Source organism: Primulina eburnea, chromosome 10 (assembly GCF_022965805.1).
Source record: "Primulina eburnea isolate SZY01 chromosome 10, ASM2296580v1, whole genome shotgun sequence".
Taxonomy (NCBI): domain Eukaryota; kingdom Viridiplantae; phylum Streptophyta; class Magnoliopsida; order Lamiales; family Gesneriaceae; genus Primulina; species Primulina eburnea.
The window spans coordinates 5942718-5956097 of NC_133110.1; positions in this window are offsets into that span (position 1 = coordinate 5942718).

Here is a 13380-nt window from a genome sequence, read left to right on the forward strand (position 1 = left end):
TCGATTAAATCGAATTAACCGATCGAACCGAGTCAATTCAGAAATTCGATTAGGTTATTTCGGAAATCTGGTTTTCCAATTAAAAACAATTCGGTTATATTGGTTAATTTAGTTCGGTTACGGTTATTAAAATTAATTCGGTCGATTCGGTTATAACTAAATATTTCGGTACGATTCGATTATGGTTAATTTGGTTCGGTCGGTAATCGAACCGAACGAATGCTCACCTCTAGATTCATCTTATGAGTCAATTTTATGAGATGGATCTACTATTCGACTTGATTTATTATTAGTGTGTGCACAAAGATATGTTATGAATACATCTTCCCATTATAAATGTTATAACAATACTAAAAAGGCAAAAACTTGTGTGAGACGGTCTCACGGGTCGTATTTTGTGAGACGGATCTTTATTTGGATAATCATGAAAAATTATTACTTTTTATGCAAATAGTATTATTTTTTATTGTGAATATGTGTAGGGTTGACTCGTCTCACAAATTGAGATCCGTGAAACGGTTTTATATGAGACCTACTCTACTAAAAATATACAAAATCTAGTGACCAACAAAATGTACGTCATTTAGTACATTTAAGATTTAAGACAAGATAATATTTACATTATAGATGCTCTTCGGGAGGAATCCAGGGCCCAATTTCAGATTATAAATACAAAATTTAAATTACATTTAAAAAAAACAAAATTAAAATTATATTAAATATTAAAAACAAAATTAAAATTATATTAAATATTTTAAAAAATATAGAGTAATTAAGTACACTACAATTTGAAAAAGTACACTGTGGGTCATACGTGATTGATATAAAGTTGATAATAGTAATATTAATGTATTAAATTTAATACATTTAAAAGAGATGGGTAGCTAGTCTAATTTTATTATAGAAAGCTAACAATTTTAAAATTTGTAATTAAATACAACCGACAATATAAAAAAAAAAAGTGGTTGATAAAGAAGTTAGATCCACTTAGTGCCATGTCATGAATGTAAAATCCCTGTCCGCATAGACTTAGCTCAGTTGATCAGCAGCAGTGAATCTTGGAGCAATGACCAGGGATTGAGTCTCGTAAGCGGCATTGTGGGAGTTAAATTCCCTCCAATGAGGGGGAGCTCTTTGTGCGCAGCGTAGCATAATGTCTAACTGCTGCTGGTTGGTTGAGTCACCATAGTTTACCTCCTCTCATAATCCTGTCGGGTCGGGGGTGAGGGGCGCCTAAGATGAGCGATTTCACCTTTTGGAGCAATGAATGTACAATCCCTTGTGACAATAAAGGGGGTGGAGTATATATAAGCTTATTTGTGACTAGCAAGAAGCACGTGCGATGCACGTAAATATTAATTATTTAATAAAAATTAAAATTTGATTTTTTTTAAAAATAATTTGATTCAATTTTTTATTTATATTGATTTAGTCTTTTGTCATATTAGACGAATAAATTAATTAAGAACTTATATACTTTACTTTCAAAATTGTTTCTCAAATTGAAATTCAAGTCGTTAATTTTATGTTATATAATAAATTATAATTAGCATAATATATAGAATGAATTAAACTGAAACAAATTTTGAAAATATATATATCTAAGAACCACGTATAAAGTATAATAACCTAAAAATCAACCAGATTATGGATTTTATAAATGCATAAATCATAATTTATATAAGTGAAGAACACTAAGGACAAATAATTGTCAATTTAAAATATTTATGACTAACTCGTCAAAATATTATCAAAACTAATGAAATAATAATAATTGATAATAAAATATAATCTATAATACTCAAAATTTGCTTTTAAAATTTGTTTTCAATCATTTTTACACGGTAGAAAGATTTTCTCAAACGGTTATAAATATTAACCACGTGAAAAGTGTGAAAGACGGTTCAATATTTCTAATGATATTTTCAACCAGTTGACAATCTAAACAACAAGATATAGTTTGAAGAGTTAGTCTCATGTGAGACCGTCTCACGGATCTTAATCCGTGAGACGGGTCAACCCTACCCATATTCAAATAAAAAGTAATATTCTTAGCATAAAAAGTAATACTTTTTCATGGATAATCCAAATAAGGGATCCGTCTCACAAATACGACCCGTGAGACCGTTTCATACAAGTTTTTGCCTAGTTTGAAATGTAAAAACTTGTGAATAGTAAAGACACGGGAATTTTATGGATGTAAAACACTCACACGTCACTTCTCCCTCTGTAAAAAGGATTCCACTAAAAGACTTTGTCTTATATATATATATATATATATAAATATATATATTTATAAGTGCGACTAAAATATTTAAACTTCTTATTATAGCTAACTATTTTAATTTTTCTATCAGATTCGTATTTTATGATATTATTAGTATATTAAAATTCATAATTATTGATATAAATTCTAATAAATAATTTATTAAATTCTTTACTTTCAATTCTTAGTTAAAAAATAATAAAATATATTAGTATTAAATTTCATATTATTATATTATTATATACTTATCATGTTATTATACTATTGCATATATAATTATTTTTTTCTTATATCTTCATGTGATACTATAATTTATTACTTAATTAGAAACTACACTAAAATATAATTACATAATTGCATTAAAATAATAAAATAACATGTAGAAAGAAAATTAAAAGGATAAAATATTTAAAATTAGTATAAAGATGGATTATTTGAGAAAATTAATTTAGGAATTACATTTTATTCTTGAAGTGATATAAATTATTACAATCAATGTATATTGTAGTGATAATTCATTAGCAATTGTTAGACTATTAATTATATATGATGTGGAATAATTAGGCTACTAATTAATTATATATTAGGTGGAATAAATAAAAAAAATTGATATTTTCTTTTTACACTTACAACAATTAGAAATTTACAAATATATCTTTATTGAATTTTTGGATTTGTATTGATGAGGATGTCATTTTTATCTTTTGACAATTGAAAAAATTGTCAATTATCTACACTTACGTAGGTTTATAGATAAAAAAAATATATTTTTATTATCAAACATATATTCATTTTTAATGCATAGATTTCCCATAAATTATGTAGAAAATTTCCATGCAATTAATCTAACAACACACAATTTAAGGGGATGGTAGAAAATTTACAATGAAAAACTTTGTTATTATTTTTACACTTTTATAAGTATAATAGTTAAATATATATTCTTTTAATATTTTAAATGATTTTTTAAAATTAAAAAAAGCTATTGTTTTAATATTTTTTCTAAGAATTATGTATCAAGAAAATATTATTTCTCTAATGTATTTTTATTATAAAATATTTATTCAATTTTTATGTAACATTATTTTCAAATATTCTTATGTTGCAATTTTTTATTAAAAAATAAAAACACTATTTTAATCCTTATGTATTTAATGATTGTGTAATTTTCATGCAATTAATCTAACAATACACAATTTATGAGAATAGTAGAAAATTTACAAGGAAAATTTTGTTATTCTTTTTGTACTTTTATAAGTATAATAGTTAAATATATATTCTTTTTAATATTTTTTGTAAGAATTATGTATGAAGAAAATATTATTTTTTTAATATATTTTTTATTATCGAATATCGATTCAATTTTTATGTAATATTATTTTCAAAATTTCTTATTTTACAATTTTATATTAAAAAAATAAAAACACTATGATCCTCATGTGTTTAATGAGTTCAAAAAAATAAATACCTCAATTAAATATATAATCAATACATTGCAAATCCATTATCCCAAATTTGTCCCTAAATTTTATATATTTTTTCCACCAATGCCCATGCAATTAATACAAACAATGCATAGTTTTTGGGCAATGTAGTAAAATCACAATCAAAAAACTTTGCCCATCATCCACACTTTTATAGGTATATAGATTTATTTTGTTGACATGATTTGCAAATTATTGTGTTCATCCCGATAGTTTATTTAGTACACGAGTGAGTCTCATGTGAGATCGTCTCATGGATACTAATATGTGAGACGGGTCAACCCCACTCATATTCACAATAAAAAGTAATACTCTTAGTATAAAAAATAATATTTTTTCATGAATGACCCAAATAAGAGATCCGTCTCACAAATACGACCAGTGAGACCGTCTCACATAAATTTTTGCCCTAGTACACATCTATAAGTAACGATCGCGAGATATATATGTGTGTGTGTGTGTGTGTGTGTGTGTGTGTGTGTGAAATTTAAATTTGATACAATGCAACAACCATTGTAGTGTTGTAATGGTAACATGATTATTTGATGATGAGATAACTAAGATCATATTATACTAAAATCTAGACATATTTCGTTAAATACTAGAAATTTCAATATAAATTATTGAAAAGTTACAAAAAAATGTTGAGGGTGCAATAAGTTTCAGAGCAATTAGAACAGTAGCATTTCGATTGTTTTATGATTTAAAAAATTTGAGTTACAATATTGTCATCCACTATAATTTTTAGTAAGATAACAAATATTAAGCCTTACAAAATTTCATTAATTTTTTAAAAAAAATTGGTAAATTTTAAAATCCGATTCCATCAATGTAGGAACAGCAAAAAAATGTCAAAATAATATTTTACAAAAATGACTGGAATATGCAAGGATAATTGGTAGTCTAATGTACTTGACTAACTGTACTCGACCGGATCTTGCATATTCAGTGAACAAGTTAAGTTGGTTCACAAGTATTCCAAGTAAGGAACATTGGAAAGCCTTAACAAGATTGCTTGGATATTTAAATTATACATTGAACTATGGTTTGATATATACAAAATATCCTGCAGTCTTAGAAGGTTATTGTGATGCTAATTGAATATCTGACACAAAAGACTTCAAGTCCACTAGTGGATATGTATTCACAATAGATGGAGGAGCGGTGTCATAGAAATCGTCTGAGCAAACATGTATAGCTCGATCCACTATGGAATCTGAGTTCATAGCATTAGACAAAGCTGGGGAAGAAGCCGAATGGCTAAGAAACTTCCTAGAAGATATTCCTTGTTGGAATAAGCCAGTGCCTTCCATTAACATTCATTGTGATAGTAATCGGCAATAAGAAGAGCACAAAGCAGTATGTATAATGGTAAGTCTCGTCACATTCGACGGAGACATAATACCATAAGACAATTGATCTCGAATGGGGTTATTTCTGTTGAATATATGAAATCAAAGGAAAACCTAGCGGATCTATTTACTAAAGGAATAAATAGAGATCAAATGTACAAACTGTTGAGAGGAATGAGCTTAAAACCCACAAAATAAAATATTTATAGCGGTAACCCAACCTTGTGAAGTGGAGATCCCATGACCTTGGTTCAATGAGACAACTAAGTTAAGAATATTGGTTTGAGTACTTGGAATAAGTAAAGGCTCATTCCTACAAAATCCAAATAGAAAAGACCTGCAACATGTGGTGAGGTTAAATTTTCTTTAATGATTCATATATCTATGAGGTAGAGTATGGCAGGATATTCTAGATAGGAGATCACCTATATAAGTGAGAAGTACTGGCCGCTTCAATGGAAAACACTTATGAATCTAAGATAAGGTCCATGGCCGAAATGGACACAACATGAGAATAAGAATATGTTGGAATTATTATTGTGTAAATATTATTGACTTAGTTTACATAAACGGTTGATTAGTTCAAGACATCATGTCACTAATCAACTAGTAAATCATATAGTATATTACTAAGGAAGGTTCAAAGTCAAAAGCTACATTTTTAAATGCAATATTAATTCAAAAGATCTTTCAAGTAAATCTGCATACATGCATTAAATTCATTTATGTAGGGGATTGTTCGATAAATGAATAATGAAGAGTTGTTGAATAGAAAAGGGAGTGGGAGTTATCTCACATTGAGAAAATAGCCAAAGCAAGTCTTCCTTATAAACTCCAAGTTTGAATAGGGGTTTGTGCCCCAAGGGGTACCAGAAGTTTTTAGAAGGGGGAAGACGCTAATAATATGTGTATTGGTGAACACACACACACGCGCGCGCTCGGCCCGGCCCGGCCCGGTCCGGTGCGGTGCGGTCTTTGACAAGTATTAACCTTTTTGGATCAAATTTATTTTGAGAATAAATTTTTCAGTCGCAAATTGATGTGCTTGGGCAGAGGTACGCGCGCAGGGGCGCCACATCCCGCACGGATGCGCGCCTGTCGCTGGAACTGTTGCATGTTGGACAGAACAGGGCGCACGGCCGCGCAGCTTCTCGTGCGGGCGCGCGCCCTATTGTGCGCGCAGCACGCTGAGACAGTGCCTTGCGCGCGGCCGCGCTTGTTGTCGCGTGGCTGCGCGCGCAGCGCTGCTTCAGAAAAACATGCGCGTCCCTTGGCAGTCATGCATCTGTTCTTGGCTAGTTTTGGCTCAACCATTGTATCCCTTGACTAGAATTGTGTCTCTTCAAAGCATCCGGTCTGGAGAGACGTGTCTTCTCAAAACAACCGATGATCATCTATAAATAACCCCTCTATTTATTGTCCAAAGTTGCTGATTTTTTCCCTGCACTTCTTCTTCACATATTGCTGCATCCTTAATTTTCGAAATACTTGAAAGTTTGAAGCATAAACTTGTTCGCTGAATTCGAGATTTGTAGTGCTGCAAACTCTCGAATAGACGTCGTTGTATCTTGGGGATGATTGCCTGCAACGTATAGCACTTTGATACGGACAATTTCGTCTTGTGGAGAAAGGATCTTCCTTGCCTCGACGTGCTCTTATTGTTGCTGCGGTTGGTTCGAGATTCAAGTTGCTGATTTTGTTCGTGAATTAAGACATCAAACATATCCAGGGTAATATCCAACTAACAAATACATGTACATACTGCACCAATTAATCATAAATGTTTTCATTTCCTTTACCAAAAAGAATCACATACATGGGTGATGGAAAACAATAATCGTGATGGTAGAATGATCGAAACGTAGTGTTTACAGTACTGTAAAGTTTAAGATATTGAAGTTGTACCGTTTTCATTATAGTTTTTTGAGATAATACTTGAAATTATTTTGATGTATTTATTAAAAAAACTAATGTATAGAGTTTCAAATAACTTTATAAATCGACTTTAGGAAAACAAATTACAATAAAATTCGCGATTATTTAATCATACACATTAATTCGATACCAATAGTTACTTTTCCTCCCCAAAAAAATAGTAATATTACTATTTCTCTTCCCTTCTTCTGATAATCTATTTTGGTATTGTAAAGCACATGGATAAAGGTGCATGCAGTATTGAAATTGAAAGCTATGAGATGAAGCAAAGGGCAAATAATTGTGACTCATGTGCTTGCCTAAATTGTGTGTTATTTTATTCATCTTTCTTCTACTTAGAAAAAGGGATTTTGGGTGACCTACTTGTCACTTTTGACAGGTAATCTCATGTGGGGTTTCATTCTTTTGGAATTAAAGTTTGTCATTTGTCTTTCGACTAGTACAGAAAGTTATGGTTAAGATAATGATATAATTTAATCAATGTTTTAAAAGATGTTGTCTAAGACCGTCTAGGTAGTGTTTAGAGTTTAGACGTTGGGTAGTTGCTCATCGTTCTGATTTTTAAAAGTTGTACATCTAGCTGATCGTTCTGATTTTTAAAAAATGCATGGGCTCCGCTTAGACGGTAAGCGGTGAGTGGATGCGTGATCAACCATCTATCATTTTTTAAAACAATGATTTTAATATATAGAACTATACAACAATTCAAACGTCGCGTCTCGATTGTACGGATAAATATTTATAAAAAAATTTTAAAACTTACTAACAAATACATGTTTGAACAATTATTCAATAAAAAAAATACAATTAAAAATTATAAAGTTTGATTTCTATCATATTTATTAGTGTAGACTGATACATTTTTTTTTCTATTTTCAGCATTAATTTAGTCACTGATTAATCTGAAATTTTATTAAAAAAATTGAGCATGATATAAAATATCTAAATCATGTCATAAAAATGTAAATGAAAAATATTTTTTATATATCCGTTCAAGGTTTAAAATGAAGTAGTGTAGTTACAATTAATATTTTCAAAGATATAAACTATTATATGATTATATTCCATGGAAAGCAATGTAAAGTTATTTACCAATGCTTATGCAAGCCATTTGTCTCGAGCTGCTAAATAATATTAATTTACTGAAATAAAGTTTTACACATATGCTTCAAAAACTTAGCAAACAATTGCTTTGATGGGGATACTCTCACTGAAAAAAAAAATTAACTTTCTAATTTAAAATTAGTTTTACTTAAAAATATTAAGATTCTTTAAATTCAAGATCATACATATCTATGTTTTTCAAAAGAGCAGGTCTCTTGTGAGACAGTCTCACAAATTTTTATCTGTGAGATAGGTTAACTCTACTGATATTCACAATAAAAAGTAATACTCTTAGTATAAAAATGTAATACATTTTCATAGATAACCCAAATAAGAGATCCGTCTCACAAAATATGACACGTGAGATCGTCTCACATAATTTTTATCTTTGACTAAAGTGAAAAATTGACAACATAACCTATCTATTTAACGGGACATGATGGGTTTGGCTAACAATTTTTAATCATATGTAGCGGGTCAAGTAGAGTTGGCCAGCCTGCCATTTGGGCAGATCGGGAAATGGTCGATCCGATCAGCCTATTTGACATGGCAGGTCGATGCACCGACTCAATCCATTTTGACGGCTATAGCAATTTGGGAAATTTTGCCAAATAGCACTATACAACATGGTATTTAAAAAACTAACATTCACTTTTGAAATGTCCATTTTACCCTCAATTTAAATATTTTAAAATCTTTTTTTTTCTTTTAACCATAAACTAACATTTTCTTCCTTTGTACTACTCATCTATTCTTCTTCTTTTACCTACTGTTGTTGTTCTAAGCTTTGCCAGAGGCGGAGAGAACAGGCTCAGGAATTCTTCCGCAGTTGAAATTATTTAGTTATTTGTTTTACATTTTAGTTATTTGGTTTACATTTTTTTAATGAGTATTTAATTATTTGTTTTACATTCTATGGATTCCATGGTTTAGTTATTTGTTTCATGGTTTAATTATTTGTTTTATATTTCATGGATTCCATGGTTTAGTTATTTGTTCCATGGATAAGAAATTATGAAATTAAACATAGTGTGAAATAAGCCAAAAATGATTTAGGACGACCGAGAGTGACGACTGGGAGCGACCGAATAATGATTGAGTGACATAACAAAAACAAAGTAAGCAAACTGGGGTTTTATATCTTATTTACTATATTATGGTACGTTTTCATGGATAAGAAATTACGAAATTAAACATAGTGTGAAATAAGGCAAAAATGACTGAAGGCGACCGAATGGCGACTAGGAGCGACCGAATGGCGACTGAGTTATATAATAAAAAATAGTGAGCAAGTTAATGTTTTATATCCTACTTAATATATTATGATATTTTTATGGATAAAAGATTATAAAATGAAAAATAGTGTGAAATAAGCTAAAAAGCGATTGAGGGCGAACGAATCATGATTGAGTGATATAACAAAAACAAAGTAAGCAAACTCGGGTTTTATATCTTATTTACTATATAATGGTACGTTTTCATGGATAAAAATTACAAAATTAAACATAGTGTGAAATAAGGCAAAAATGACTGAGGGCGACCGAATGGGGACTGGGAGCAACCGAATGACGACTGAGTTATATAATAAAAAATAGTGAGAAATTTCATGTTTTATATGCTACTTAATATATTATGATATATTTTTATGGATAAAAGATTATAAAATGAAAAATAGTGTGAAATAAGCTAAAAAGCGATTGAGGGCGAACGAATCATGATTGAGTGATATAACAAAAACAAAGTAAGCAAACTCGGGTTTTATATCTTATTTACTATATAATGGTACGTTTTCATGGATAAAAATTACAAAATTAAACATAGTGTGAAATAAGGCAAAAATGACTGAGGGCGACCGAATGGGGACTGGGAGCAACCGAATGGCGACTGAGTTATATAATAAAAAATAGTGAGAAATTTCATGTTTTATATGCTACTTAATATATTATGATATATTTTTATGGATAAAAGATTATAAAATGAAAAATAGTGTGAAATAAGCTAAAAAGCGATTGAGGGCGACCGAATGACGATTGAGTGATATAACAAAAACAAAGTAAGCAAACTCGTGTTTTATATCTTATTTACTATATTATGGTACGTTTTCATGGATAAGAAATTACGAAATTAAACATAGTGTGAAATAAGGCAAAAATGACTGAGGGCGACCGAATGGAGACTGGGAGCAACCGAATGGCGACTGAGTTATATAGTAAAAAATAGTGAGCAATTTCATGTTTTATATGTTACTTAATATATTATGATATATTTTTATGGATAAGAGATTATAAAATGAAAAATAGTGTGAAATAAGCTAAAAAGCGATTGAGGGCGATCAAATGATGATTGAGTGATATAGTAAAAACAAAGTGAGTAAATTCATGTTTTATGTCATATTTACTATATTATGGTACGTTTTCATGGATAATAAATTACGAAATTAAACATAGTGTGAAATAAGGCAAAAATGACTGAGGACGACCGAATGACGACTGAGTTATATAGTAAAAAATAGTAATCAAGTTCATGTTTTATATGCTACTTAATATATTATGATATATTTGTATGGATAAAAGATTATAAAATGAAAAATAATGTGAAATAAGCTAAAAACAATATTTTATAGTATATCAAATGGTTCTATATATCACTCAGTCACTCTTTGTATTATGACATTATTTTTATATTTTACACTATTACTTCATTATACTATACTAAAATAGAGTAAATAGACCCAAAACGTGAAGTTGCTCGTATTTTCTTTCATAAGAATCATATATCACGTAGTCGCTCTCAGTCGCTCTTTGAATTATTTTACGCCACATTTAAATACACCTAGTGCAGTTGTAGCATTTGAATGGATTTTGGGCCTCATAAAATGCCTTGGGCCTCGCACCCATAAATGGTGAATAGTCCACTGGATGTGTGATACTCGATGAGACATATTTTTTTGCACATACATAAAAATTTAACATACAACATAATATGTAGTTTTTTAATATAATATAATTATGTTGAATGAACTTCTTCATGCGAAATAATTTTTTTAACTACATACATATATATATATATATGAATGTATATGTATGTATATATGTCCGTGTGTGTGTGTTTTGACTTTTGATATGTTGTTTATTCATCGTATTCATCTATGTATTCACAACTGATGAGCTGACATTTATTAAATCACATTCAATAGATGAATGTCACTTTGACAGTGAACACGGTAAATGAGCATAATATCAAAACAATATATAGGTGTGTGTGACTATTGATGTAGGGATTACCTCGAATTCTACCGCCTAATGCTGCATATTTTAAATTTGGTATTGAATGAGAATAAATTTGAAATCTCGTATGGGTTCGAAGAAAATTCCTCATTTGTATTGATTACAGCCAAAATTCTACGGCCCTTCTCTATGCGTATTGCTTTTCTGTGTCCGCGGATGCGCGTGATTTGGTGCGGCGCACACAGCTCTGTCCTTCTTATATCAACGTGGCTTCATGTACATTTTTTTTCCCATTCATATATACATTTAAAAAAACCCAAAAACGTATAATTTAGTTCGAAATTAAAATAATTCAAATGGATTCTTGTATAAACTAGTGCAATTCTTCAACTTATCAATATATTTGTGAGCTTCCTTGAAAAATCAATAAACTGCATATATATGGATAAATATTTACCATTAAATAGATATTTTAGATTATATTCTAATAATAACATAACAAAGCTTACAAATTTGACCTAGTCCCTGTTAAATTGCCATAGCTTAGCTCTTATACTAATTTTTTATCTAAATTTTTTTATTATTAGAGTAGGTATATTGTAAGACAACCTCACGAATCTTTATATGTGAGACGGGTCAATCCTACCAATATTCACAATAAAAAGTAATGTTCGTATCACAAAATACGACATGTGAGACCGTCTCACACAAGTTTTTGTTTTATTATTAATAAAAAGCAAATCATAGCAATAAGGTTTAGTTCGATTAGATTAATATCCTAAAATAAGAGGTTTCAAAGTTGTTATTGAAATTTATTTTATCTGTGTTAAATTCATTTGTCGAATAAAAGTCTAGAAAACGAATCTAATTTTTATTTATAGCTCAGATCGAATTGTGACAAAGCGCATGTTTTTACCATCATATATATATATATATATATATATATATATATATATATATATATATATATATATATATACACACACACATAATTCTGAAAATAATTGGATAACTAATTAGGCCTTTGACATTTGGCAGGTACATTTGATAATTACAAAATAGATCCGACTCTTCTTGTACGGACTAGGATGTTGCATGTATTAAATAAAAACAAAAATTATCGTGAGATAGTTTTAATGTTTATTTTTGTAAGATAGATCTCTTATTTGATCTTATTCATTAAAAAAATATTAATTTTTTTTGTTAAAAATATTATTTTTCACTATAAATATATATCAAATCGACTAATCTCACAAATATAAATACGTGATACTGTTCACGAGATCTATCATAAATATATTTATTAATGATGTGATCACAAGAGATATTATGAATATATCTACCCATCATTATAAATTTTATAACAATACTAAAAATATACCGAAATCTAGTGACCAACCTTGACGTGTTTATTCCTTCCTACTCCTGCAGGCACTGCCTACAGGTGTACATCCAAATTCTAGCCCAATTTTTATTTTTATTTTTTTAAAAATTTTCTCCATGAAATGGAATCCCAACCATTGATCCTGGGTGTGGGCACTACCCCCACACCCAGGATCGAACTTACCCATAACATTTACGTCATACATGCTCTTCGGGAGCAATCCGGGGCCCATGTTCAGATTATATATACAAATTTTAAAATACATTTTTAAAATACAAGATTTAAATTACATTAATTTTTTTTATAAAAAATGAGTAATTAATTACAGTACAATTTGAAAAAGTACATGGTGGGTCTTACGTGTTGATAATAGTAATATTAATGTATTAAATTTAATACATTTAAAAGAGATGGGTAGCTAGTCTAATTTTATTATAGAAGGATAACAATTTTAAAATTTGTAATTAAATACAACCGACAATAAATAAAAAAGTTGTTGATTACTAAGAATTTCAATGGACTATGATGTAATTCCTATTGAATTGGATGGCACAAATTTGTGTAACATTCAGGGTGTGTTTGGTTGATTGGATTAAATAAGGATAGATTAATAGTCCAATATTTATCG